Source organism: Pyrus communis, chromosome 5 (assembly GCF_041283825.1).
Source record: "Pyrus communis isolate YQ-2024b chromosome 5, ASM4128382v1, whole genome shotgun sequence".
Taxonomy (NCBI): domain Eukaryota; kingdom Viridiplantae; phylum Streptophyta; class Magnoliopsida; order Rosales; family Rosaceae; genus Pyrus; species Pyrus communis.
This window is the reverse complement of record NC_142569.1, coordinates 11,298,679-11,321,349: the sequence shown is the minus strand read 5'-3', so window position 1 is coordinate 11,321,349 and position 22,671 is coordinate 11,298,679. Positions and strand designations below refer to the sequence as shown.

General features: G+C 35.3%; 2 long non-coding RNA genes across 14 annotated transcripts; one reads left to right on the top strand and one right to left on the bottom strand.

Moving 5' to 3' along the window:
• The first annotated feature begins 8,730 nt into the window (after positions 1 to 8,730).
• LOC148696750 (uncharacterized) lies at positions 8,731 to 22,657 on the top strand. 2 transcript variants are annotated; one of them, XR_015962723.1, is made up of 5 exons: positions 8,731 to 8,888; positions 9,558 to 9,652; positions 20,497 to 20,572; positions 21,232 to 21,321; positions 22,459 to 22,657. It is a non-coding gene; the product is annotated as an uncharacterized LOC148696750 (long non-coding RNA). The 2 variants fall into 2 exon arrangements; XR_015962722.1 differs by lacking the exon at positions 22,459 to 22,657 and having other exon boundaries at positions 21,232 to 21,516.
• Positions 13,749 to 19,883, bottom strand: LOC148696751 (uncharacterized). Of its 12 annotated transcripts, none has more exons than XR_015962709.1 (12): positions 19,693 to 19,883; positions 19,312 to 19,560; positions 19,128 to 19,143; positions 18,682 to 18,714; positions 17,446 to 17,514; positions 17,256 to 17,347; positions 16,862 to 16,914; positions 16,019 to 16,543; positions 15,733 to 15,930; positions 15,311 to 15,423; positions 14,350 to 14,396; positions 13,749 to 14,110 (listed from the first exon to the last, which is right to left on the bottom strand). It is a non-coding gene; the product is annotated as an uncharacterized LOC148696751 (long non-coding RNA). The 12 variants fall into 12 exon arrangements; XR_015962710.1 differs by lacking the exon at positions 19,693 to 19,883 and adding an exon at positions 17,999 to 18,152 and having other exon boundaries at positions 19,312 to 19,333; XR_015962713.1 differs by lacking the exon at positions 19,693 to 19,883 and having other exon boundaries at positions 15,311 to 15,515; positions 19,312 to 19,332.
• Positions 22,658 to 22,671: the final 14 nt, after the last annotated feature.

Sequence of the window (22,671 nt, the reverse complement as noted above, 5' to 3'; positions counted from 1 at the left end):
GGGGCTGGGGCTGGGGCTGGGGCTACAAGCTGATGGAAGCTGGGAGCCGAATTCTATGTTTACTTGAGCTGTAAGATTGGCACATACTGGCCATTACTTTTGTTTCATGTTTATCTATGCTTGAAGCTATTAATCATAATATATATATCAACCAAACAACATTCAGAGTGTGTTTAATAACTATTTCATTTTTAGTTTGCTTTATTTTTCCTGTTTGAGATCTTCTGGCCCATGAATAAAAGAAACATGCATCAATCATACAACTCACATAATCAAAGCCAATGATACTTACTAATAGTATTATCAAGCAAGAAATCCAAATAGAATAACATATTTATATAATTGTTTGGGCCCGAAATAACATTTCGGGCTGAGCTTAGTTTTGTTTTCAGCCCAGTAAGAAACATCAGGAATATTGTTATGGGCCGAGCCCAGTAAGAAGTATAGAATCACCTCAAAAATAGGCCACAAGCAATACAAAATCCAAAAGCTTTAATTAGTCATCCACCTGCTTATCAATTCGTAGGTTTTAAAATTTATGTCTTTTCTAGCACAAGGTCTAAAAGATAATTTGCTGTTTTCCATTAATCTGTGTCCCTTATATGATTGAATTATCAATGATCATATATTAAAGTTCAGCCTATATTCTGCAGTGTTTCTGTAACATTTATATCTTATTCAAGATGCTCTCTGTTTCAATGTATCATGCTAATTAGTCCAATTATTTTTTTTTTTTTTGCACAATGCTTATAAACATGATAATTACTATAAGGATTTGCCACAATGAACCAGTTACCAAGAAACCCTAATTTTAAAAGCTATGATAAGCTTATTCGGGATCATCTTATGCACAGTCAGTTATTTCATTTGCACTGCATGTTGGTTGATGCATTGGTAATAAAAATATCGTTTTACACAATTCAAATTTAAATATTACTTAACTACATGTGAAACTTTGGTTTTCTTTAAGCATCAACACCTGACTGTTTTTCTTTAAGTTTTGCTTGCAATTCTGTTTCATTTCTTAATCTTAGGGATTTGCTGACAATCGAGGGAGGGATACAGAGGGAGGGGCGATGTAGGGCCCACTTGTGAGGTGTGGGGTGTGGAGAGCTACACAGCTAGGAAAATTCGGAAACAAAACCATTAGATCTGAAACTATTGCTTATAGATCCGTGAAGGTACAAACTAAAACAATAAAACCCAAATTAAATCTTCAGAAGTTGATTGAAAAGTCCTTACCTTGAGAAGGAAGACGAACGCCAACAAACAGAGACGCGAATTGGGAAAGGAAGGACTTAGAAAGAGAACATGACTGCACCCACCCCATCTCTCTACCCCTAGGGCCTAGCCCCTCGCATATATTTTGTCTGTGCGCACCACATGACAAAATACATGTCCTGCAAACTCTGTAATCGTTTCAGTAGTTCGCAAAAAATTTCTAAAAACTTTCTTATGATCCTTGCATCAACTAAGTTGTCAAGTGGAATGCCCAAAATAAATTACATATCAGTAATCCCTTGTACCAGCTCATCATTAAGATCTTCACACCTCATTTCTTCTGGGAATGAACATCTTCCACACTAAAACAAAAAACATAAATCATCATTATAATTGTTGTTGCCATGAATGAGATTTAGCTAATGGGGTAAAAAAAAAGGTACCCTAATTTACCTCTCTTTGATTTTCTTGGTCTGCGATCTGCTTCTGAGTTTGCGGGAATTTTTTCTGCGGGTTTTTTAGGGACAACCCATTTGCAGAATTCCCTAGCTGTTCTTGCTAAACATGACACTGAACGTATATAATGGACTTGTTTAGCTATTTGGTTTTTATGGAGTTTGTTTTTATTTCAGCTATTTGGTTCATGCTAAAGTTATTGAACGGTACAACACTGGAACCAGGGACCTTTCGAAAAGGTTGGTTCTTCTATATTTTTATCCTTTTGGACGTTTTGAATGGACTTCCTGTATTCTAATAAATGACGCTAAATTGAATAGTTGTTTTTGTATACTGTATTTGCTTTGTTGAATTAGTTTTTTTTTTTGAAAAATGTTATTTGGTTTTGCAGATCAAAATTTTTCAGCAAGAAAAATATTTGGCAAATTAAATTTGGATATGAATACTTACATTTCTTTAGCATTTTCCATTCGTCTTTAGTTTTGGTGCATTGTGGTTGTACATGTCATTTAGTGCATTGTGGTCTTAATTTAATAGTTGGTTTTCAGGATTTCTTGAGTCGAATTACAACCTAGGTGATCAAAAGGTAAAAAAGCAGTTGATCTCTGCTTGCAAGATGACTTCTTTCCATGCCTGTCCTCCCTCTAACTCAACCGAGGATTCAAATCCAGCGGATCCAGCTCAAGATATAGATAAAACAATTCTAACTCTTAAAAAGGTAGAATTTGTTAATCCCCCCTTCCTTGGAGTTAGTTTTTAGTGATGTGTTTTTAATAGAATTGTAGATTTGAGTAGTGTGTTTTTTCAATGGTGTTATTTTTTTTAACAATTTATAATGCTATTTGTAAAATTTAGTCAGATTGTTTTTGAACAACCATAATATTGTTTGATTTCAATTTGTAATTACTTCTTTTGATAAATTTAAGCTTAGTTATGTTAGTAAATCTTTATATCTTATGTCCAAATACATGTACAATATAGTATTTGATACATATACAATATAGTTTAGGATACATATACAGTAGTGTATATTTAAAGTTTTTATGTTGTAGCTGACTTTTTCAATGTATGCATTTTGTGTGTAGAGAGTGAAAAATGCATTCTTCACAAAGGCAAAATAGATAACAGATTCTACTTCATATGAAAAGAAGAGGTTAGTTTGATTGTCATTGCTTTTTTGATATGGTTAAATTCTAAGCTACTTCGCTTACGTCTAATTTAATCATTTGCTTGCCCAAGTTGAAGTCATTCGATTTATTAATGCTGGTGACCAAAATCAGCCTGAGTTAATGTTAAATCAATATCATAACTTTCATTAGTCTTTGATTGCCTTAACCCTTTTCTTCCGACTTCACCAAAATTTCATGAAATTTTTGCACAAATTTCTTTTATAGAAATTAAATTGATGTACTATTTGACTGTCTCTTGGTAGAATTTTTTTATTCTTTGTTCAAAATTAGTATTTGCAAATTTTAAGTGGTGGACCGTGGAACAAACCCTTTTGAGATTAGCATCTAATATCTTCTTTAACACAATTTTTTATATTATATTATCAAAAGCTGTAATATCTCCATTTTATCGTTGTTTTGTAATTTCTGAACAATGTGTTGTTGAAACACAAAAAGGAGTCCTTCATCATGGAACACGAAGATGTAATTAAAGTTTCTACTGAAACTACAATATACTTAATTAACAATGACAATGATGAATCTCTTCACATTGCAAAGCTCATACCCTCCATTAGCAATCCTGGACAGTTTGAGGTAACATCCTCAATTCATTTTATCAATTTTATTTGTTCGAGCTATTAATTATCGCACGAACCCAATTAAATTTCAATACAAAAACTTTAATTTTGTTTTTATTTTAATAGTTGGAGTTGGTAATATATATCATTGATTTAACTTTGTACACCTATTCTTCCCTGCTGGTTTCGCAAATCCGTGAACTCTGCACCAAAAACCAATGACTCTAATATATGACACCTATATTTTAGTTATTGTAAATATCGTTGTAAATCAATTTCCACGTGAATATGAATAGTATTGTATATTGTAGGTATTTAGAACTTTATGCATGTTTTAGTTTTAAAACCCTCATCAGAGCGGGCACGGTTGCTAATATCATCTAATAGCTAGTATATACAAAAACCCAGCAACTTCACTGTATTTAAGCACAGTGAAATGACGGATTTCGAACGGTTTTTTCCTTCCTTTTATTTTATGGGGGTACAGTGAAAATACATGAATGTCCATTTTTATGCGTGGTTCGCTCACGGCTTTCCTCCTCCACTGCTTCCTTCTTGCTCCAGTCCGAATCGGCACATCCCCCCGCCTTTTCCTTGTTGCTGTAGTTTGAATCCACACGACAACCTGCTCATCCAAATGAATTTCCACATCGTTCTAAACCCAAAACCCATATCGTTGTTGCTCATCCAAAACCCAGACAGCCGCCGCCACCACGTTTTCCAAATTCCTCTTGACTGAAGGTAAGCGAAAATTACCCTCTTCATCTTCACAAGTAAATTTGATTATCTATTAATTTCCCCCAATTTTTTTTTGTTTCAAATTTATATCGATTGCTAGGGTTTTGGAAGGGTGTATGGTTTTTGGTAATATTCCTATTATTTTGGGAGTTTGCCCACTTGAGGTAGAGTTTTTGTAGACAAATATTGGCTCTCTGGTCAAAGTTCTTGCCTTTCCAAAATGTTGAGGAGGTGATTGAAACTAAACTAATCGATTTAGTTAAAAAATAGTTATAATCTTTTCAAACATTATTTGATAATTTTGGCATTTGAATATGAATTGGAGTGATTTTTTTTCACAAATTTTGGAACAACGGGATGGGCTGTAGGTTGGCATATTGTTGTGGTTTTGAATGATATTTTGTTTGGCATATTGCTGTGATTGGAACCTGGTTGCGTTTCATCTTAATATTTTTAAATTTTCAAGTCATATCTTATGCGATTGGAACCTGAAAATGTTATGGTTTTCATAGCGGTATTTACGTGGTCTTTCTCTCTCAACTGAATTTCTCTGTCGCTGGCCCAATTCATACAAGTTGGTAGGGCAAATTGTACTTTGCTCTGCATATGAGCAATGTCTACGTTTTACCTACTTTGATAATGCTTGGATTGTACTTGTTGATTTTTAATTTGGCTTTTGTGTATTGAGTTGAATAGACAGTTTATAGGTTTGGTTCCATATTTATTCGGAGAAGAAAAACACGAAGAAGGCAACACAATAACCCTAGCATGGTTATGTATGGAATGAATTAAATTTATTAAAGAATTATATTTTGGGTGTGTTGGTAGGAAGAAACGCCTACACTCCAAATATTTACGAATTGGATTCATTATAAAATAGGTTAATTGTATGCGTTACTTCTTTTAGCACTAAATCTTTTGTTAAATTTCATTTTTGTTGACTTTTAGTTTTTGACTTTCCTTTGGCAGTACTTTTAATTAAGCATGCAGCTTTGGTGTAATACAATTATATTCTTGAGGTTTGGATTTTTTACTCTTACTTTTCTACCCATTATGATCTAATTGAAGACATGGCACATAACTGAGTGCAATGACTTTTTAGGCTTCATATAACCGACCACACTTAATGAAAAAATACTTTGTTGTACTTTTCTGCCCATTATATGTTTGAGTATCTATCTTTTGGCTTATTATCAATGAAAAATTATTATATGAGGATTTTGACCATTGACTTATCATTGGTATATTATTAAGGTTAGTTTAATACAGAATAAAAGAAAGATCTGTTTTCACAGATGAAATTAATCAAATGTCCCAGGCTCTATAGTTCAATTCTCTCGCTATGGACATTATTCAAGAAATTGATGGTTGTTTTAGCATACTGAGATTGCCGTTGTACGGTTGAAGGATTACGCTTTTGGTTTTCTCTTTGATCAGTTCAATGCTAGAAATACGGATTTGCATTTTCTTGATTTGAATTTGTTTTAGCATAGTGAGATTTGCATTGTACGGTTAAAGGATTATGCTTTTAGTTTTCTCTTTGATCAGTTCAATGCTAGAAATACGGATTTGCATTTCTTGACTTGAATTTGAGTTTTTTTCTTTCTTTCTTTCTCAATTCTACCACAGAGATAAGTATAAAAGTTCTAGGAAGATTGAAATTGGTGAAATGCTCACTGAGGCTGGTAAGGAACTGAAATTGGAAATTATGAAGCGACAGAATCTGAGTGTTAAGTCATTGGATGGAGCTTTTGTTGCAGTTATCTTGACACTTTATGCTGCGAGTGTCTTGACACACTATAACAGGTCTTCTTTTTGGCAAGTTTGTGTTTCTTATTCTGTAATGATTTACATTTGCTTTTGCATGATATCTCATAAATTGGATGTGAATATATTTGTTGTATTTCAACTTTTTTAGCCGAGCAAAATGATTTGATTGATAACTTAAAGTTGATTTCTTTTTCTTTATGTCTACATATTATAGGGGCAACGAGGATGGGGGTTGATGACACACCCCGACCCAGAAAGTTCACTTGGACCCTGAATCGAGCTGTGCTGGCCGACACCTGGAAGGTGACGAAGCCATAAAATGTGATAGTGTATAAAAAGTGAATGAATTTGAATCTAAAAGTGTCTAAATACCAGAGTGCGCTATGAGTGGGAGCGAACCCATTTCACACGCGATGTCAGAGTATAAGTAAGGTACAGTAGTGTGGGTAAGAATCATACCCTCAAAAATATCCATCAATACTAAGATTCGCCACAGATTCTTGTCGATACAAACTCAGCAGTTAAAACCTGGAGGGCACCAAACAGAAGGTGTGAGTAAGCAATAAAACCAAGCTTCCCAAAGTTACTACCTCTCAAAAAGTAATGCCCCTAAATGTAAAACCCGTATCGTTTTCCATAAGACAATACAACATATATACATATATCCAAACCATACTCAGAAATGACCAAAACCACGGTTTGCCATCGACTCCACCATACATTAATAAGTAGGCCAAATGAGCTAAATCAATACAAAGTGATATATCAGTCAGAGTCATCTAAAATGACTTGTACATCTTATCCATATTTCATCAATCATGGCTAGCATATAAGTCGGAGTCACCTATAGTGACCTGTACGACTTATCCATATCTCATCAATCCTGGCTAGCATATAAGTCGGAGTCACCTATAGTGACCTGTACGACTTATCCATATCTCATCAATCATGGCTAGCATATAAATCGGAGTCACCTATAGTGACCTGTACGACTTATCCATATCTCATCAATCCTGGCTAGCCAATAGCTCAATAAGTATACCTGCACACGAGTCGGAACCACCTAAAGTGGTCTTTACGACAGGACTGGGTGTAAATAAATACGCTCAAGTGCTACGATCACGTGAAGACTGGACGAATAATCGCGGGTCACCTACGAGTCGGAACCACCTAAAGTGGTCTGTACGACAGGACTGTGCACCTACCTTGAATCCAAGGTGAGCGTAAGGTACGGGAGGTGAACATCACGTGAAGGACTGTGCCCTGGCCACGGGCGGGAGCACTAACACCGGGGTGCAGGTTTATGAGCTCTCAATGCATCTCAATATAACATGTGCAACTCATGGCAACCAGTACGACAGTATCGAAATTGCCTAACTCATAACTGTAGTCATGCTATAACGCAATCGATTCAACTATTACCATAAACTCACCTGAACTTACCTGGGTGTCCTGAGTTCACTTTTGCACTTGAAAGCATTCCCAATAATTATATGCAAGTAATATACATATGGATATATCATGATGCAATCTACTACTTAACCATGTCATAGCATTTTCAATTATAAACAATATGGTGTGAAGTGTACAATCAGTAACGCCCTACTCCCAAACTACTTATTTTCAGGGATAATTATCCATGACAACCCAATTAACTCTAATTTAACTAACTAATTCACAAAAATAAAACTTGCCTTTACAAATTTCCTTCGTATTACTCAATTTCCCAAGCAAGGCTTTTGTCTCAAATATTTTATGGCTGCATCTAACGTCTCGTTAGACTGCCTACGTACCCTAGACAGGGATCAAGCCATTCGTAGTTCATATAGTACTTCAAGCATTCACAATAAATATGTATGAAAGTAATATGCCTAATCAATTTAAAAGTGTCGATAGAACTCTCAATAATATGTACGATAAAAAGGAAAAGATGCACTCACCTGGAGTCCACGCTATGATTCTCTAGCGCACGCATCGAGGCGTCCTAAATGATTGGTCCCTGCCACGAAGTCCAAAAGTGGACGGAAGATGGTCAATTTTGCCCACGAATCCCGACATCGATTCGTCGTCTACGGTGTTCCAACGGGGTCAAGGTTGGTTGGGTTTTGCTCCTGGGATGATGGGCTACAAAGCCCAAGTGGTGGCATCGGCCATTACTTTGCCGATTTGCCGGAAAATCGAGAAGGGTGGCCGGAGCACCATTGATTTTCGTCAACTTTCGTGGCCTCAAACCACCTCATACCATGGTTAATCAAGGTGGTTCTTGGGTGGGTTTTGTAGAGGGGAATGAGAGCTTCAAGATGGTGGTGGTGGCATCGAAAAACTCCACCGGAATCGGCCTTGGAAAGTGGGTGGTCACGAGTGGGAAAAACCCACGGAAAAGCTGGGATATATTTTTTATTTTTTTTCTTTTCTTTTTCTGATTGGACTTCACCTTAAATAACCAATTTCTGATTGGGGATTTAATTTAATCAACACTAAACCTTGAATAACCAATTTCGAACGTCCGTAACTATACCGTTATAATCCGGACTCGCAAACGGCTTTGGCCTATGCGTTCACATCCACAAGTATTACGAGAATATGTTAAAAGAATAAGTCATACGTCTCTCTAGACGATGGTCAACAGAAGTCAAAGTCCTTGCCTCTAGGGCAATTTCGTAAATTCACGCTTTTTAAATAAAATAAAAACGTAAAATTTGGAACGGGTTGTCACAGTTGACGTCGAACGCTTGCATGGGATAGATTCAAAGATTATTCAGTAAGTCACTAAGTCAGATTAAACTGCCTTCATTTCTTTTTGTGTTCATGGTCTAATTTTACTTGGATGATTTAATTCTATGGGATGATTTCTATGGGTTTTTTTTTTTTTTTCTCTTTCTATTTTGTATTTTAAATACATTTAAGGTTGAAGGAGTCAACGATGGAATTCTGGACTCCGAAGAGAATAAGCCTGGTATTGTTTCTTCTTTCTTTTTGAGTGAGCATCTCTTTCTTTTTCTAATTTTGCTTTTTTCTTTTTATTGTCGAATGTTTCAAAATTTCAACTCACGTGTTCGTGTGCATTGTTGAGGAGTGTATTTTGCCATTACTGTAACATTATTATGTCTTTTTAGTAATTGTTTCTTTATTTTTTTTTCGTATTATTTTTCGCAAAACCTAATCATCATAGCAAAGCTTTTTCATACAAACTTTTTTAAATGTGTTGCGAAATGGATGATGCAATAAAAAGATACAATGCGAGTATCTTTGCACGCCATAATAGGTTTTCTTTTTGGCCAGTTTGTGTTTCTCATTTACATTCATGATTCCATTATCATTTACGTTTGGTTCTGCATGATTTCTCATAAATTTGATATCATTGTATTTATTGTATTTTAACTTTTTTTAGCCAAGCAAATGATTTCATTGAACAACAGATGCATCAATTGCATGCTGCGAGTGTACGATGGCGAAGGCTGGTTTTTGACAGATTACATTAAATTTTATTATTGTTTATTTGATGAAGTTCTCGATTAAGAGCAGCTGCACTTGCATTTTTGTTCATGACTAGCAACTGTAATAGTACAGTGTGGTAAATTCTCTTATTTACTTCTGAATGTGAATGGTTTATTGTATCATATAGGAAAAATGAAACGGGAATATGAGATGATATTGAAGAAAGCCTTGCAAAGCGTCTGCCTGCTTAATTCAGATGCCACAACTTCGGTTATTGTTTAGGTGAGGTGTTATGTTTGTGTGAAAATCTTTGAGTCTCAAATATTTTAAGCGTTGTGTCAACAATTTGAGATGGTTGTAAAGCAATGCCTGTAGCGTTGATGTCTTTTACTTTACACGCGTATTTGTTTCACTCAAACTAAACTTGGAATGTACATATTTATGCCAAAGATAAGTCAAGACCTTTGGAGCCAGATATTCTTTGTTAGAATCTCTGTTACAAAATTAGGGAGGGATCCTGTCCATTTATACTTCTATTTAGTAAGATTGGGGTGGTAAAGATTTCTAGGTTGTTTTCTGGGTTGTTTCAAACTGCATTCATTTCTTGCAAGACCGCATTAAGAGGCTTTTTTTTTTTTTTGCAGCACTTCGTTTGATTTCTGAACAAACTATATGTTTTATCTTTCTCTTGGGTTACAACGTAATGTTTGGCAATTGAATTTGTAGAACGGTTGAGCAATTTTTTCACGAGCTTGCTATTCTTGCTAGATGCTCAAGTATTGTGTCTTCTACTTTTGTGTGTTTCCTTTTGTGTTTTTCTATTGAATAAATGTCAACAATCTGTGATAAACTTATATATGTTAATAAATAATAAATGCGAATAAATATATTAACAGAGTATGAACAATGTGAAATAGTATTGAATAGACAAATTAAAGATCGAGGCTTGCGTACCACAATAGCCTTGAAACAGATATTTCGTCCCTACTTAGTGCTTGTAGTTCTACGGACATCTGCCTCATTAGGATTCAACGATCTAAGTTAGAATTCCAGCACTGGAAAACTGACTTCTGGCGAATTTCTGTGTGGTTCTCTCAATAAGAAGGTTTAGGAATGTAGAAGAAGAATTTGATATTTTCTCTGTTTTAAATGCCATGCAGATGGATGTATATATAGTAGGATTAAGCATGTTCGCAACAGGTATGAGAATGAGATGTGACTGTTGGGAGACATCTCTTCAAAGGGGTGCTTTGCTCTCTGCGTTTTTTCATTCAGTTCAGACTTCATCTGAAAAGATGAGTCTATTCATATAAAAAATAATATAATTAACAATTAATTATTACACCCTAAAGGCCAACCCCAAGGTTAAGTCCAATTTCATTCTCCATGGCCCATCACTCCAATCACTATCTATAAGGGACAAAGCCTTATAAATGGAAGAAATCTTTTGGTAATGGCCAATGTGAGACAATGAAAATTCTACTTAAAATTTCCAACATTTTCAAGCATGGAGTGGGCTGATTACTTAAAACTATGAGTATAATATTGATGACACAATATGATCTGCAAATGAATGTTTCTTATAGCATGCATATCCATGTATTGCAAGCAAAGTATCACTTCATTGGTTCTTAGGTATTGTACCGTCATTTGAGTTGCTTTGTGTAAAAACTATTCATGCATGTTTCGACTAATACATTCAATTCCCGCAATGAAGCGCGAACATATTTTCTAGTGGTCCCTAACTACAGCTATGTAAATCGTTGATAGAGAGATAATTACAATCACAATATCAATTACGACAAATAGGAAAATCAAACCAAAAAATAAAGTATCTTAACATAACACTTGTGTGTAACTGGTTATTTATGCAAGTACGAATTCCACAGTGCTTAACACAATTTGCAACATTCTGTAGTAATCAGGGTGGTGTAGATATCAATTACATGTTTATGAAGTTTGTTGTAAACATTAAGAAAAAATTTAAAAAAGTAAGATTCCACAACTTCTCCTTATTTGATAGACTGCTCGTAGCAAGAATTCTAATGTGAAGTTGGAGCTACATGTTCTCTATTTTCTTCTAGTTTTGAAGAGCCGATAGCTTGTTGATGGTAAGCATACCAAATGGCTCAGGAAGGCAAGGAAGACTTTGAGCTGATAGATTCTGTGACACAAAATGCATTGTCGGACGCAACCCAAGACGAGTCCGTATACAAGCCCATGCTATACTCATTACAAGCACCACTGCCTTTGCCAATTCATTGGCTGAAGGCTCTAATCGTTGATCTAAAAGCAAGTCTGCATTTCCCTTCATTGATGTTAATGATTCTAAAAGTTGGGATTCTGGCATATCACTGGGGTGCCTTCCCATCATGACTTCTAGTGCCACCACTCCGAAAGTATAAACATCACACTTGTCCGTCAACTGCATAATATATGCAAGCTCTATGTATAAAGAGAACAAAATATGTCACCTGCATAATATATGCAAGCTCTGATGGGATTTCACCTAAGAGATTATTGCGCGAGGCATTGAAAACCTCTAATCTTGTGAGCATGGGCAATTTTGATGGTATTGCACCCGATAGTGAATTGCTTCTGAGATCCATGTAGACCAAACCTATTAAGCCTACGACAAGAAACAGATGAGTTGGTACTACCCCTATCAAATTGTTGTTAGCCAATGAAAGATGCTTGAGATCCAACATACCTTTACTTAATGGGATCACTCCTATCGAGTTGTTCGCGGACAAATCTAGGAACTGAAGCTGAAATGAATTGCCTAGACTTTGGGTAATCTCTCCTACCATGTGGTTATAGGACAAATCGAGTTCCTGAAGCTGAGTCAATTTGCCTAGACTATGAGGAATCTTTCATGTCAAGTGGTTTCTGCTCAGATTGAGTGTGGATAACGAGATTAGATCTCCCATTTCGTTTGCCAAGTATTCTCTGAATTCATTGTTCTGAAGGTACAAAGAAACCAATTCTATCCAATTGGAGACCAGAGAAGGAAGGATTTGACCAATAAATAGATTATTAGCTAAAAACAATCTAACAAGGTTTTTCAGATTAGGCAGTTCCCCATTGAGTTTATTGTAAGACAGGGAAAAGTAGGTGAGGTTTGTGCAAAGACCAAGCCCATTAAATTTCATTTTTTCTGACTTTTAGTTTTTGCCTTTCCTTTGCGGGACTTTTAATTAAGCATGCATCTTTGGTGTAATACAATCATATTCTTGAGGTTAGGATTTTTTACTCTTACTTTTCTGCCCATTATATGTTTGAGTATCTATCTTTTGTGTTATTCATTAAGGGAAATGCTATTAGCACTCTATAAATTTCATTTTGCACTTCAAACTTTCTATAATTAGAAAGAAAATTACACTTGTGAGGAGTGTAGAATGAGATTTTTAGAGTGCTAATAACAGTTCCCATTCATCAATTCAAAAATATTATGTGAGGATTTTGACTATTGACTTGTCATTGGTATATTTATTAAGGTTAATTTAAGAGAGAATAAAAGAAAGATTTGATTTCACAGATGAAATTAATCAAATGTCCCAGGCTCTACAATTCAATTCTCTCGGTATGCACTATGGACATTATTCAAGAAATTGATGGTTGTTTTAGCATAGCGAGATTGCTGTTGTATGGTTGAAGGATTATGCTTTTAGTTTTCCCCTTGATCAGTTCAATGCTAGAAATACAAATTTGCATTTTCTTGATTTGAATTTGTTTTAGCATAGTGAGATTTGCGTTGTACAGTTAAAGGATTATGCTTTTAGTTTTCTCTTTAATCAGTTCAATGCTATAAATACATATTTGCATTTTCTTGATTTGAATTTGAGTAATTTTTTTCTTTCTCAATTCTGCCACAGAGGTAAGTATAAAAGTTCTAGGAAGAGATTGACATTGGTGAAATGCTGGCTGGTAAGGAACTGAAATTGGAAATTATGAAGCGACAACTTTTGTTTGATACTAGAAAAATTGCCCGCGCTTCGCTGCGGGTACAACCTGAAAATTTACAGAAGTCAAATTTACAGGTAAAGAAGCAATCAGTTACTGAAGTATAAAGAAAATCTTAACAAAAAAGTGTCTAGTTTGAAAAATAAATGAAACCCAAAATTTCTTGATAAAAACTAAAAACTTGAAAGCTTAAGAAAACCCCATGAATCCAACAAAGAAAAGATGCAAACTTTTGCATTGGCAAACCATTCATAAAACAAAAATGATATCTTAAACAAAACCCATGAATCCAACTGAAAAACACCCAAATTTAAACGAATCAAGACAAACAAAATATCAAACACGGTTCATTGTCTCTCTTTGAATTTTAAATCACATGATATATTATCGTCTTAACATTTCATATACTCATGCATTACATAAAAAATGATATCTATGTTAAAATTACTTGGACTGCTTTATCATGGTTTAAGAAAGCAACCCCAAATCATAGTATCTACATATTCCTTCAGATTGTCTAAAACACTCAAACAAAATCCTCACTTCTCACAACATGTTTAAGATACATGAGCCCATACAAACCGCTTCACTGTTCACCTATACCCTCAGTGCTATAAATCCAAATAAAAAAACCAATATATAAAACTGGCTGCTAAGCAACACACACCAACAAAATAAAGATACGCTTGAATTGTTAATCAAATCAACACACACAAAAAAAATTAATAGCGCGAGAAACAGCAGCAAGCATACCCAGCAGCAGCAAGCAGGCACATCCTGTCACACATGCACACATTGAAATCGAATGCACTCTCATACATGTGTTGTCATAAGGATGCAAATTAATTGCTGCACCTCGTGTTTATTAATTTTTATTCTATGATCAACTACAAATCACATACATACTCCAAAAACCAAAAAGAGAATGCTGGAAAGGAGAAAATAGAAAATCATATTGAAGAGCCTTCCAAACTACATTAATAATCAAACTCATGAATGTGATTTGAGAAACAAACCTCTTTTCGGGCATGATTGATCAGATCCTGCTCTTGCATTGCTGGTTCTACACATTACACAAAATTCCAAAAAAAATAAAATAAAATAATAATTTAATACATAGTCCATACCCAAATCAACCAACAAATAAAAAAATCATTTTTTTCATTCACTTTCTCATCCCAATAGAACACATACTGAACAACGATTAATCACCTATATGGGGGAACAATCTGTTGATACCCTTCAAGGCCAAAGCCGACACAATCTCCTATAATTTCCTCATACTTTGTTTTTCTTTGACAATTTACAAATGCAAAATTTGGATGATGCAGTGGAAGATCATGCTACAAATTCATACACAAAACTCACAAAAAGAAAATCCGAACAGAAAAACCATTTGTAAATTGAAAACCTTACTATAATCCTTGGTTTTTTGACACAAAAAATAAAAAAACAGAATCCTAGGTTTTCTTCAATGTTTAAAAGTGTTGTAAATTGAAAAAAAAGAAATTACAGAGAGAGAACACAGTAGTATAATCAATCAAAAGGAAAATTCATACTTCTAGACATACTGGGAAAAAACAGGAACTCAGAATGAAACATGATTTTTTTTTTTTTCTAATATGCTTAAGAAACAAAACATTTTCATTTAACAATAACCTTGAAAATGTCTTTCTATTCAAGTACGTTGGCCGAAACTTAAAACTGATAGATGATTTCGAACAGTTTACTTTGTAGCCATCATTAACATTACAAATTTTTAGAAGTAAAGCAGACAGATTTGTTTAGTTGCATCAGGCTCCTCAGTTTCCAATTGACATGCCAATTTATGGTCCACTGCCCTTTCTTTTTCAGACAATAAATCTAAAACATTTATATAACCAAATGCATCTGATAGTAGAAAACTATGTAAATTTCCTAGGAGAGTTCCTGAACGGGAGAACCGACAAAGTATTGAGTTGATCATGGCTTTTATACCTACTTAGCTGGTGGAAGAAGTATCTCAGACATAAGCAATGCCTATGAATTGCTCGAAAGCGCATATTCTTGGAATTCCTCAACGCAAGGGCAGCAACAAAGAGCACCCATCTCTGCATTTCCACCAATATATACAAAAGAGTCTTGAATTTCTGAAGACAAAACTCGATGCTTTATGTTGCTGAGAGCCCCAATTGAGACCCTCCTACGATAACCCATATGCATATGCAGAGACCCCAGTGTGAATTACATAACATAAAAGAAAAGAAAAAAAAATCAATTTTTGACAATGATTTAAATAATTACAATAAAACCCAGAAATTTCTAGGGTTTTTCAATTGGGAAAATCGTGTAAAGGTTGAAAATTTAGAGGTGAGACCAGCTAAGCCAAAAACCAAACACTCTCACTCCACTATTCGTACCTGAGCTAAAATCAAACTGGAATGCACAGGGAGAAGCGGAAGAAGAAAAAGAAGGTGGAGAGGGGGTGGTCGATAGCTAACCCAACGCTAGCCGTGGTTGGAGTTGACATAAATCGACAAAGCCTTGCGCGATTTCGTTGTTGAGAGATATGAGAGAGAATATGATGGTCACATCATGATTCTCTCACCCGAGGGCGACTGTTCTAAGTCGGAAAAGAGAAAAATTAAAATTCAAAAACAATAAACTAACAGAAAGAACTTACAAAAGAGGAAACAATCAAATTACCTCAACAATAATCCATGATTATTCCATGAGTGCTGAGTCTATAGGTTATGAAGGGGGGGAAGTTTTTATTTGAGCCCATCTCCCTGCTCCTCACCTTCCTTCCTCTCACCGAATCTCACACCCATTCCTTCTGACCGATAACAACCCTACCCTGTGTGAGATAGAAGCAGAAGTCGAGAGCGATGAAAGAAGAGTTTTTTTTTTTTTGGAGAGAGAACTGGAATTGCACAGCTAACCCTCATTCAGGATAAGTAGTGGAATTCTTCAGGCTCTCTCTCTCCATCCTTCTCTTCCCTGCAAGCTGAAGGCTCTCTCTAACCCATCCCCTCACCAAATCCCACCACACATAGCCGTCGATCCCACGAATGCAACCCGATGTAATGGTCAGCCCAACACGTGTATAGCTGGGCACCCAAATCCCACGGACAAAATTACCCTCCTATCTTTTCATAATTACCCTTCCAACCCACCCCAAATCTGATGGGTTTCTTGCAAATAAGGTGAAATCGAGGGGCATTTGTTTTACTGTATCCATGAACAGGCCAATTCCCGATTCATGCCCGCGCGATGCAGCGGATTGAAAACTTTGTCATGTAATTAACAAATACATATAAAAAGAGGCAAGTAAAAGAGTCCATGAATTTCCATAGTGTACCAAGTTAGTAGAAATATACTCCAACATGACTAGGTCCAAAGGAGATTCCTTCACTCTCAATATGGTTTATCAAAAGTAGTGTCTCATTTTCTTCAGGCCAAAATTTAGGACAACACCAATCATAACAACAAATACTAACAACTGTGCAAAAGAATTATAAAACACTCATGTACTATATAAGAACAAACCTCACAATTGGTCTTAAGAATTGTTTTTCCAAAGAGACCCATTACAACGAGATCTGAAAGAAAACAAAACATGAAAAATATCAAGGAAACTACATTTTCTCTGTCAAGTAAAATCTACGGCAGGTAATGAACAAAATACAAAGTTCTCAGCTTTAATTTAATTATTATCAAATATTGAGGGAAATTAACAACTACCCAGAAATGTTTGATCAAAATTAATTGATAATATGAATAATTTAATTACACAACATATACAAAATCCAAAGTTCTTAGCTTAATTTGATCTTACCATTTAATTGGAAGAAGCAAAAAAATTACACATAAACGTTTGCACACAATTAATTGATGAAACAACCAATTGGGCAATCAAAAATTTCAGATGAAGAAATCATACCAATGGGTTTCCATTAATTTCGATATCGAAGTTTAACTTTTTGAGTCACTTGCTCCAAATCGTTCTCATCCTGACCGCTTCGGATCTAAAAACTTTTGGCACAGAGAGTGCAAATGCATAATTAAAATTCACAGATCTAGTGCATGCAAGCGTACATTAGTCAAGGGAGCCAGAGATTATTAAATTTTACCTTGGGTCCGAGATCCTTAAGTCGTGTGCTCTCCATTTTCCAAACGGACTTGAGTGTTGCAGTAGCGTCCTGCAAAGAAATCACAGATACATTAGTTGGCACAGAGAATAGACAATTTTCTTGTTTCAGACCGCAGATCCAAGAACCACACTTATTTCACCAATTCTTGGCTATGGACAGAAAAGCGAAGCAAGGGTTTGGATGTTTACCCTTGGAATTTTTGTACTCTCTAATGAAAGAGGGGAACCCAGAATGAAAAACAAACCAAAGGGCAAACAAATAAATAGACGGCCAGAAAATCCCCCAATCGATTTAAAAAAAAAAAAAAAAAAAAAAACCAAAAACCATGCTGCCTATCCTAACAAAACAGTAAAAAAAGATTTGGATTTTTTTTTTTTTGGGCTTTCAATCAACACATTCACGCAGATATAAATGCAAGAAACAATAAAAAAAACAGAGATTTTAGTACAAAATATAATTGAAAAAGACAATTATCTGAGCATGCAACAGAGTATGGACGATGAAGAGTGAATCCTGGACTAAGGGACCATACTTGCGCCTGTTCACCATCACCCACTATCTCTCTCTCTGTGCAAACCCTAAACCAAATCTCCTAAATCCTATCTCGGGCACCCCTTGTCCAAAACCGTTGGTGCGGCCGCACATTGTTATCAATTGTGGGTTTATCAAATCCTTCATGGCTTAGACTGCATGAAGAATTAGAAACCAAAAGATGAATATATGCTGCAAATCATCATATAAATGTAACTGCATTCAAAAAATGAAGGGAATGAAAAAATTCAATTCTATTTCATCAGCATGTAACTGCAAGAAAAGTTACGTAGAATGCAGACTCAGCATCTCAGACACTAAGAGCACCCAGCATCTCAGAATTCTTTAGCTCCCTACCATTATATAACAGCTGCTGCCGCTAAAGCAGTATTCATGTCTGCTCATATGCAATGAAAAACATATCACACATTCATTATACGCTTCTCTATTAATTAATCAGCTAACTGAATTTAAAATTAGCTTCCAAATCAAAAAAGTTCTAAGCTTTTAATTTTGCAATCACTTTCAGTTCTTCATCTCATACTCTAAATCCCAATTATAGAAATATCTAAATTTTACTTCAATTTAATATTATTTCCCCAGAACAGCACAATCCCACAAAAATAAAGTTAAAAAAAAAAAACAACAACAACAATAAATCATGAATTAAATTAAACTTCTCACCTCCACCTCCAGCAAAGCTTTCACATTCTCAACCTGTCACAAAAAACAAAAAATAAATAAATAAATAAAGAACTTGAATATAGCAAATCAACAACCCTACTCCCTCTCTTTCTCCCTCTCCCTCTCCCTCTGCAATTCACGTGTGCACCCCCTCCCTCTGGAACTCTCCCCCTGTGAAACCCCTAAACCCCGCGCGTAGGCCCTATATCTTATGGCTGCAACCTCACGAATCGTCCCCATCACCTCAATCCCACCGAACCACAAATCAGGTACAATTTATGAGAGTAATTGTAAAAATGGATAAAACACTTTAAATAACTATTAAGTTTTGAATTAAACTGAAGAAAATAGTTCAAACTAAGAAAATCCCAGTAAGTGGAAAAGGATATGGTGAGTGATTAGTGCCTAGGAATTGCTCAGAAGCACATATCCTTCGAATTCCTCACCGCAAAAGCAGCAGGCCTATAAGTAAAAAATAGAAAATGGTAAAATTAGAACGAAAACAACTTTTATAGAGAGCAAAAAAAATGGGTTATGTTGCAGAACATCCAACTACCATCAAATTATGGATAATCAAATAATGAATTGCCATCAAAATTCCAAAATATAATCTGACAATTGGATACAAACCGAAGAACCAGAAGGTGAGGAGGACGATGATGCAAGACCACGCCACGTGTCATCTGTAATCATGTTCACACCTCATCGGCATATTACCACCGTACAAAGTGCCAATTTCGTGGTTTTGCTCCAGCTCTGGATGCCAGAAATGGGTGTGTTGGTAGCACTGATTGTCATCGTCCTCCTCTCGAACCTGCGAAGCTCTCAAACGTCATAGCGGCAGTGGCAGCAACAGCAGCACCGCCTGAAGTATTCCTACTGGTCGAAGCAGCAGCAGAAGAAGAAGATGAGGAAGACGATGGATGTTCTTCCATTGCAAAGAGAGAGGGAAAATTGGGGGAAAATTAATTTCAGAACCCTGATCCTAATTTAGATGAAAAGGTAACGTACACATGAAGGTCTGAGGAAGAAGGTCCCATGACGATGGATTTAACTGAGATTATGAAGAGGAATGGGGTGAGCAGCGCTGGGGCTAGGTTGAGAGAATGGAGAGAGAAGTCTCGAATTTGAGAGAAATGAGAGAGAAACGGTGCTAGGGTTACAGAGTGAGAAAAGGGAAGAACGAGGGATTTGATGGATGGTTATCGAGAGAGAAGGGAGAGAGAAAGAGGGAAAGAAAAGGCGGTGGCAATTTTGTAAATAAAGTGAAATTCAGCTCAATCCTACGGACAAAATTACCCCCTAACTTTTGGGAATTACCTTCCCAACCCAACCCAGATCTGATGGTTTTGTTGTAAATAGCGTGAAATCGAGGGGCAAACAATTGACTGTAGCCCAATAAACAGTTAATTGCTCCCTAGTTTTAGAATAGATAATGAATGTTAAGTCATTGGATGAAACTTTTGTTGCAGCTATCTTGACACACTATATGTTGTGAGTTTGTGTTTCTTATTCACATTCATGATTATGTAATCATTTACAAGCATGATATCTCATAAATTGAATGTGAATTTATTTATTGTATTTTAACTTTTATAGCCAAGCAAATGATTTGATTGATAACTTAAAGTCGATTTCTTTTTCTTTATGTCTACATATTACAAATTCCAAGCTTATTCAGTAAATCAAATTAAATTGCCTTCATTTCTTTTTGCGTCCATGATCTAATTTTACTTGGATGATTTAATTCCATGTGATGATTTCTTCTAGGTTTTTTTTTGTTTTTTCCATTTTTTTATTTTAAATACGTTTAAGGTTGAAGAAGGAGTCAGCGATGGAAGTCTGGATACCGAAGAGAAGAAGCCTGATATTGTTTCTTCTTTCTTTTTGAGTGAGCATCTTCTTCATTTCTTCTAATTTTGCATCTTTCTCTTTTGTTGTCAAATGTTCCAAAATTTCAACTCACATGTTCGTGTGCATTGTTGAGGAGTGTATTTTGCCATTATTCTGTCTTTTCAGTAATTGTTTCTTTTTTTTTTCTCGTATTTTTTGCAAAACCTAATGATCATAGCAAAGCTTTTTCAAGCATTTTTTTTTATAAATATGTTGCAAAATGGATGATGCAATAAAAAATACGATGTGAGTTTCTTTGCACACCATAATAGGTTTTCTTTTTGGCAAGTTTGTGTTTCTCATTCGCATTCATAATTCCATTATCATGTACATTTGCTTCTGCATGATTTCTCATAAATTGGATGTCCTTGTATTTATTGTATTACAACTTTTTTAGCCAAGCAAATGATTTCATTGAACAACAGATGTATCAATTACATGTTGCAAGTGTATGATGGCGAAGGCATTACTGTGCCTTCAAATGATTTTTTTTTTTTTTTGACATATCACGTTAATTTTATTATTGTTTATTTGATGAAGTTCTCGATTAAGAGCAGCTACACTTGCATTATTGTTCAGGATTAGCAACTGTAATAGTACAGTGTGGCATATTTTCTTATTTACGTATGAATTTGTATCCTTTTTTGTATCATATAGAAAAGCTGAAAAGGGAATATGATATTGAAGAAAGCCTTGCAAAACGTCTGCCAACTTAATTCAGATACCACAACTTCGGTTATTGTTTAGGTGAGGTGTTTTGTTTGTATGAAAATCTTTTAGTCTCGAATATTTTAAGCATTGTGTCGACAACTTGAGAACGTTGTAAAGCAGTGCATGTAGCATTGACGCCTTTTACTTTACACACATATTTGTTTCGTTCGAACTAAACTTACAGTGTACAGATTTATGCCAAAGATAAGTCATGACCTCTGGAGCCTGATATTCTCTATTCGAATTTCTGTTACAAAATTAGGGAGAGATCCTGTCCATTTATGCTTCCATAGTAAGATTGGGGTGGTAAAAATTTCTGGGGTGTTTTCTAGGTTGTTTTCAAACTACATTCATTTCTTGCAAGACCGCATTAAGAAGCATTTTTTCAGTCGCACATTATGGCAGTACTTCGTTTTTATTTGTAACAAACTATATGCTTTATATTTGTCTTGGTTTACAATATAACGTGTGGCGATTGAATTTGTAAGACGGTTTAACAATTTTTTCACAAGCTTGCTATTCCTGCCGGATGCTCAAGTATTATGTCTTCTACTTTTTTGTTTTCCTTTTTCTGTGTTTTTCACGCATGGAGTAGGCTGATTACTTGAAACTATGAGTATAATATTGATGACACAATACAATCTGCAAATGAATGTTTCTGATAGCATGCATATCCGTGTATAACAAGTAAAGAATCATTTCATTGGTTCTTAGGTACTGTACCATCATTTTAGTTACTTTGTGTATAAACTATTCATGCATGTTCCGACTAATACATTCAATCTTCACAGCGAAGCACGAGCACATTTTCTAGTTATTTCAAAAATTATATTTGGATATCTGATGTGGTCATATTCTAATATATTTCTTTGGATCTTATATATTTGAATAGGCTAAATGCATTGAATTTTATTGTTTTAATTTACATACATTCAATATCGGAGTTACGCAAAAAAAAAAAAAAAAAAAAAAAAGTGAAAATAGCAATTTAGGGTGTCTAGAGTAATTTCAGTGAAGTAAAAGTAACTACGTCAAGACATGTGCATTACAACAAGAAGACGAGACTGTATTGGTTTGGAGATTAAATTGATATAAGAATGCTATTCAATTGATTTTTTAAGAGAGAACTTAATTACTGGTGTATTCTAAAATTGAAGAGTGATTTGACTGTAGGTGCCATTCGATTTTGCCTTATTACAACAAAGTCTGTTTTGGGGCTGGGTTGGAGGGTAATTATTAAAAGATAGGAGGGTAATTTTGTTCGTACGTTTGTGTGCCCTCCTGTACACGTGTTGGGCCAACCTTCAGATGGGGGTTGCATTCGGTGAGATCGACGGCTGGTGGGATTTGGTGAGGGGATGGGTTACGAGACAGAGCCTCCAGCTG